Source organism: Cornus florida, unplaced genomic scaffold, assembly GCF_030987335.1.
Source record: "Cornus florida cultivar Cherokee Brave unplaced genomic scaffold, ASM3098733v1 CherokeeBrave_3.0.0_Hap2_Chr04, whole genome shotgun sequence".
NCBI lineage: Eukaryota > Viridiplantae > Streptophyta > Magnoliopsida > Cornales > Cornaceae > Cornus > Cornus florida.
In genome coordinates, this window is record NW_026775574.1 from 37,979,377 (window position 1) to 37,987,406 (window position 8,030).

The window sequence follows — 8,030 nt, forward strand, 5'->3', positions numbered from 1 at the left end:
TAATCATTTTAAATTAATTATTTTTATTTAATTACTCCAATGACTTGTTTAAGTTTTTAACTAGATATTGTTGATTATCTTGGCAAGTTATTTCATATATATTAAATAGAAAATATTTGAATGAGTTTTGAGAAATTTATTTAATTATTTTCTTGGCATTGATCTTAATTTACCATGTTGTAACTAAGGTAGAATTGGTTTGTAACTTGAAATTAAATTAAGCCTTGCTATGACCTTTGACATGTATTATATTTAGAATTTTTGGAGTTGCTTTGTAATCTTGAGAATTTAATTATTTAATTTAATTAAATTCCATTTGTATGCTTTCATTGAGGTAATTAAGTATTGATGTTATATTCTTGCTTAATTTATAATTAACAACTTGGTGTATGATTACAAGAAGGTATTCTATGAGTAGAAGTTATGATTTAACTTGTTGTATACGCATTATACTTATATGACATTTAATATGCCATTGTAGCTTGAAGACCTAGAGCATATCTTGTGTGTATTCCATGACTTGGTTGTGCATTGTAATTGACAATGTGCATTGTGTATATATAATATACTTGTTGCACAACTTGATGATTTTTGGAAAGCTTGTATAGACATTGTAATATGTTAAGGCTAGAGTATGTCTCTAGTATAGGGGATGAGAGTTCCCTCTACAACATATAGTGCGCACTAGGTAGTTCTTTGCAGGCCAGTAACCCAAGATCACTTGTTTGGTTATTGAGACCATATGTCCTTTGTCTTTCCGCCATTGGTTAATTTCGCATCCATTCCTAGTTATAATTGTGGATTACTTTTAACTTGTGCTTGGACGCATGGTACTTCATTTCTTACTTAGTATACTTGTATTTTTATACTTGTACGCCTTGTATATCAAAAATGCTTTGTATACTTGGATTTGTATACTTGTATGCCATGTATGTCGAAATTGTTTAGTATACTTAGAAATGTATATTTGAATATATATGTTGTATTCTATTTGAATATTGCTTAGCACATTTGGTAGGTACACTTGTATATTGATGATTTACTTTCTAGATAACCTAGTATACTTGTGTCTTGTATACTTGTCTTAAGTGCATTTCAATATTGATTGAATACTTGCGCACGTATACTTGTATATTGAATATCTTGTTGCGTGTACCGCATGCTTCTATGTTGCCTAAATTGCATGAATGATGTGGTTTATGCTAGAAATGTTTTAAGGTATGTGACGGGCCAAGATTTGCAATCTGGTGAGTCAGTGATTGACCTGGTAACGGGTCTGAAATGCGGAAGTGAAAGAAAAACCAAAGTCTCTAGAGATATAAATCATCCCTAAGACACTGGAGTGACCTTCCATGAAGTCACGGAACTCAAGGAAATAACCGGAAGCGGAAGCTAGAATGTAAGGGTCAAATGGTACCCTATGGCACCAATGATAACCAAAGGAACAAGATCTAGTTCAAACTAGACCACGTACGCCATTAAATGGCTTAAACAAGATAAATAAGGTCCTGTGGAAACAAACAAATAAAGTTAACCTGTCTAAGCAATAAACCAAACAAAACCCACAAGGCAGCATCATTTCGGTCGTCCGAAATGATGTTTCGGTTGACTGAAGTGAGCTAAGAAAAGAAAGGAAATGAGCCTTCATTTTGGTCGACCAAAATGACAAACCGGTTGACTGGTTTGTGGCTCAAAATGGAAAATGGCTACTATAATTGGACTTTACTGTTCAATTAAAATAAAAAATATGTGCCGGTCGATCGAAACAAGCCACCGGTCGACCGAAACAGGTCGAAAATGTGAAGAATGAACCTGCAATGCACCAAAACTAAAAAGAGGCATTAAGTTTCATTTGAATCCCCCATAGCATGATCACTTTAAATAATATACTATTATGTGATGATGTGAACATACACGCAAGTGTAATATGGCATTTTAAACATGCTACAATGGCCCATGGCCTTATTATAATTCATTTACAAAATTTGACATGCCAAACCTCCAAAGTTAGGAAAATTACATTTCAATGGCAAAACTTAAACATGCTAAAACTTGTATGTGAACAAGAATACATTAAAGGAACTTCAAACCTACAATTCACCCAAGGCAAATGCAAATCCCCAAATCTTGAATCCTGTACCCGAAAAATAACTCCGGTAACTTTGATGTGAGTAACATAAAGCTACTCGTAGGAGATGAGTATGCAAAGACCTAACGTTTTACAAGATTATCTCATTAATGTGAAACAATTGTAAAGGGTCATGACACCTAACGTCTATGTCAAAGGTGAGACTCAGGAAGCATCCTAAGCTACCTTAGATCATTTTTAGCATAAACCACTTCATTCATGTAATTAAAATAACATAGAAGCATGTTATACAAGGCAACAAGATATAGATTCTCAAAACCATCAACTTGAAATCTATAGTGCGAAAACAACTATAGTGGGTCATGCCACCCAACGTCTATGTTCCAATTGAATCTATAGGATCATTCCTAAGTTACATTTAAACAATATAGCATAGATGTACTTAACAAGATCAAAACCTGCAATGAGTCATTAGAAATCATAATGCCTGAATGTACTTAACAACATGAAAACCTACAATGATTCATTAGAAACCATAATGCCTGAATGTACTTAACAACATCAAAACCTGCAATGATTTACTAGAAATCATAATGCATAAATGTACTTAACAAAATTAAATCGCCAATAGCCAAAACCACAAGCCGTAATTAAACATTGGTTATCAACTTGGAATTGAATGCGAAATCAACAAAGGCGGATATACTTGGACATCAATCGGATCAGACCGACACAGGGCTACTTTTGGGCTACCAACCCATGGGCAACCTACCCAATGCGCGTACAATTGACTTAGAGGACTCTTGTCCCCGTACTAGAGCCAAACCCAAGCCACCAATTCTTAACAATGTCCCAAGTGACTCCAAAACCAACAAGTAAGTTCATAACTTATACGCAACAAAATGATGCACGAAACCACCTTCCATGCACAAGTAGGTTAAAATCACACAACACATGCTCTAAATCCACAACTACTATAGGATGACAAATGTCAAATTTTCAGAGTGCGATTCGTTACACGCTATAACAATATAATTCAACATTGAAAATATAAACTCATGAATCCATTACAAGTCTAAAATCATGATTCAAACATACTACCAATGTCAAACACATAATTTAATCAGTAATGCAATAGAAACAGAAATTAATTCAATAAACTAATTAATTTCTCTAGGTTTCAAATCCCAATCAAATGGTCCCTAATTAATACATATTATACAACATAACTTGATCATTACATATATCAATTCAAAAAATTAATTAGGCCATTGGAACAATAAAATGGAATTTAATTAACTAATAATAATCAAATCCCTAAATTCTAAAACAACATCAAATGGTCCTAAATTAGTATATGCTACTATACAAGTCCTAGTCATCACAAATATCAAGTTAAAAACTTAATTAAGCCGATGGAAACATTAAATAGATTTTAATTATTCCTTTTAATTAAAATCTCTAGATTTTCATACTCATCTAAATGCTCTAAAATTAAAGTATGTTGAAGAACATGTCAAGACTTAATTTAATAACATATCACAAGTTAATTTCTTGCAAGGTACGACCATGAGAATTAAACTGTCACTAAAGAAAATTATTAAATAAAAAGTATAATTCTTATTCAAATAATCCCAATTTAATATATGTTAACAAATATACCAAAACATAGTTTACTAGCATGTCACAATTTAATTCTATCACATATATAACCATGTGAATTAAATCATACACAAAGAACATAATTAATTTAAATTCTAGATTATGAACAAAAGTAAGCATACAAGTTGTATAAGCATCAATAGCATGCAAAACAATAAAAATATAAATTATAACATCCCCTACCTCCATTTGAGATGAAATCTCAAATCCCCACCGAAAGAAAAATGCTCCAAATCCGACGATACTCTTAGGTTATGTCGGGGACAACACGGTGATCATTAAACACCAAGGAGGTCACACCAAAATCCCAACTTGGCCTCAAACCCGAACTCAAAAAATGGCCAAAAATGGATTCTAATAAGGGGGAAAGATGCGCGTAGTCAAGACAAACATAAAATACAAAGAAGAGAGAGAAGATGGCAGCCCCATGGGCTTCCATGACTGCTGGCCAAGAGGGAGGAAGAAGATGGAAAAAGTGATTTTTCACTTTAAGACATTCTATTTATAGCAAAACCCTAAAAGTGTCCCGGAAGGGCCCCGTCGGGTCAGGGAAAGTGAAATTTGAGCAGAAGCACTCAAACGGCAAAACTCCGTGAGCAAAAAAGAATCTAAATGAGAAAAGATAAACAACGGAAGAAACAACGTCAAAAACTGAGTCCCGAACAGAAAGATATGCCCCAAAAAAGTTCGGCGGCAAAAAGGGCCAGAAACCCTGAAACTGGAGGAAAATGACCAGAAGGAAATTCTAAGAGTACACGACTCAATGAAAAGTGAAAATGAATCCTATACAAGGATCCATGCTCAAAACAAGGCATTTTGCAATAACTTTCATTAATTGCGCAATGGCCCCTCTAAAAAGTGATAACTGCACTTATGACCCAGAATGAAAATATCTTCCAAAAATATTTTATTAGAAGCCCCTGAAATAAAATATTTTTAAAAGATATTTACAAAAAATACCCCAAGAAAAGAAAATGTTTCTGAAAAACTGTGCATCTATACCCTTATGGACACCGGGAGTAACTAGAGTACTTTTTTGCAAAAGTAAAGTTACATATTTCGTGGAAACCACTTAGAATGAAGTCATGTGAAGTCAAAAACCAATTCCGAACACAAAAAGTATGGTTATGCCAACAAAGTGACAAACGGGGAAAAGACAAAATTGGGAAAAGGACGAAAACTGAATAGTATCGAAAAAACGAAAATATGGAAATGACGCGGTCCTTTAAGGAAGTTGTCAATCCAAAGGAAAGAGTCTCAGAAAGCATTCCCGAGCACTCGAGACAACACAAAGTGATGAGAAACCAAACTCAGAAAAGAAAAGATCAACGGAAAAAAAAATCCGTGAAAATTCGAGAAAAAGGAAAGGAAGGAAAATGACCGGGTCATTACAACGTACCCTTCTTAAAGGGATTTTGTAATAACCTGGATTTTCACGGATAATTTTTTTTTGTTGTCTTTTCCTTTTTGGGTTCGGTTTTTCATCACTTGATGTCGTCTCAAGTGCTCTGGAATGATTTCCAAGACTCTTTTCCTTGGATTGACAACTTCTTTTGGGGATTGTGTCATTTCCATATTTTATTTTTTCGAACACTATTCACATTTTGTCTTTTTCTCGTTTATCCTTTTTCCTTTCACAACCTCACTTTTTGTGCTCGGATTTGATTCCGGTTTTGCATGCATTCATGATATTTGATTTCCATGATAGTGGTATTTTTACTTTTCTAGAAAAGCATGTTGATTGCTTACTTCCTTCATAAAGGGGCATTAATACATACTTTAGTGTAATTCTTCTTAACTTGTGGGGTTTTAGTGTAATTAAATAAAGTAATTATTTTTCATTTTGGGGACCATTTTGTAATTAAATTTGGAAGATATTTTCAAAAAAGACCTTTTTGCAAATTTTAAAAAGTGTGACAAGTGTCACACTCTCATTGGTCCACTTGTTGACATTTGTGTGGAAATACATTGATGCATTGGATGATGACATTTGGTGGGTGAGGATTCACCCACTTGTTGGCCTAGGATTGGTGCACTTGTTGGCTTGGATGATTGACAAGTGTAGGTGTGGGATTAAGCCTAGGAAGGAGCCATGGATTAGTGACAAGTGTAGGTTCACAATTTAGTCTTGCAAATATCTTTGGGCCACTTTGAGATTATGGTTTTAAAGGAGGGTTTTTGTGCAATTGACCATAGATGTGTGTGTTGACCATGGTGTAGGATCACATAGTGCGTGGAGGATTTCTATTTCCTCCATTCACACTTAACCACATTATTTCATTCTCTTTCTTACAAGAAAACCCTAGCCTCCATGGATGGAGCTTGAAGCCTTAGGCATTGACCTTGATCTTTAAGGCCCTTCCACTTACTTTAGACCATAAAGTTTGGAATACTTTTTGTTCCCCTCATCCTCCTCTTCAAAACCCTTAAAGGATCTAGCCTAACTCATAGTTTTGCTTTGGTATCTAGAGATTCAATTCTCTAGTGAAGTATTGATCTATTATTTTGAAGTATTTTTATGTCATTATTGAGTGTTTTACATGCATGTAAGAGAAGGACTTGTATTTTGCCCTTAAACTGTTTTAAGTTAAAATTAATCTTGTCAAATTAAATATAGAATATGAAAATATACTCAATTAGCTTTCATTTAGTTTTGGTTTCATGTAATTTAGATTTAAAATGAATTAGTTATGAATTTTTGAAGTTGCAAGCTAGTTGCTGGAAATTTGAAGCTTTTTCTTTTCAGTCCGGAAATGAATTTTTATATGGAGCTGTGCTACTTCAATTGCCTTGAAATTTTTACTGGAACTTCCCCCATGGGTTTTACACTACTCAGAATTTTTTCACGATTTTAGAGCATTTCTAATTTTTTTTTTAAAAATCCGAAACCATCTGCTGTCTATATTTTTATTGCAGCTGGAAAACATATTTTTAGCAAATTTTAAGAATTTTTAGCTTTTTACTTTCTTGGCTTGCTTGAATGCTTGATGACTCCTTTGCTTGCTTCCTCTCCAACAATGCACCTAGTTAAGTAAGAATAACACAATAAGTAACCAAAAAGAAAAATAGAAGTAAAGTAAAGACACGATCAAAAGAGTACTAATCCTAATCAATTCCACAAATCCGACGTTGCCAAATCTAATCAATCAAATCCCCGGCAACGGCGCCACAAACTGGTCCTGGCTGTGGCGTGCCACACCACCACAGTCGAGTTTGAATGAGTGTGTGGATTTTAAGGCGAGGGCCAAGAGTTTTACATTTATAGAAGCCACTACTACCTTTCACTATAAATATAGTTAGGGCGAGTAGGGATTATTCCAAGGGATTTGTAAAGATCAAACAATGTCGTGGAATTGTTATTAAGGCTAATAGGTCAAGTGATCAAACAATTGGTTGGTTGGTTGATTAAAGAGCAACTAAATTAAACTAAGTGAAAGCAAAAAATGCAATTAAGAGTAAGTAAGAGAAAGGAATCTTGGGGTTTAGAGATCACCACCAAGCAATGCATTTCTATATCATTGACAAGTGATTAATGAGGGCAAATGGTGTGTTACAATATTGGTGTGTGTGTGTTTGGTTGATTCAACAAGCAAGGATGACTAGTTAAGCATGTATTGTCTAAACATCATGTGAAAGGCATAATATATCTAAGCAATGAAGCATATATTGTCTAAACAACATGTGAAAGGCACAATAGAACAAAACAAGTCATTAATCCTTTCATTAAGCTCACAATCCAAATAGAATACAAGGTTAGAGATATATGCTACTTGCATTCAAAAGCTTGGAACATCAAACAACAAGCATGGATTGTCCTCCCATTTAACACTACTACACTATAACTACACTACTAGCGTGAAAATAAACTAGGGGAGAGGCACAATCCATCAAGGAATAAGCATGAACCATCAAGAGAATCACAAGAGCATTGCTTTAAGCACTATGTTTTGACAATCTCTAAATCTATATCATTAATACACATAGACATGCATCAATAACACAAAATCTAGAGACAAACACATGAACATCTATTCTAGCATACTTAGACATATGGATAGAATGAAATGATCAATTGGAAGCATTAAGCCACTTAAATCATTAAGTAAAGAAGATCTAAATATATCAAAGTGTCAAAACATCAATTACAACACTAATCCCTCAATAATACACAAGATTAAGATATAGAAAGCATGTTTGGGGCTAACTCTAGCCCCAAGAGGATGTCTAGTCACTCATGGTGATGTTGCTCCAACCCTCCAGGGCTAACTTCATGGTTGAA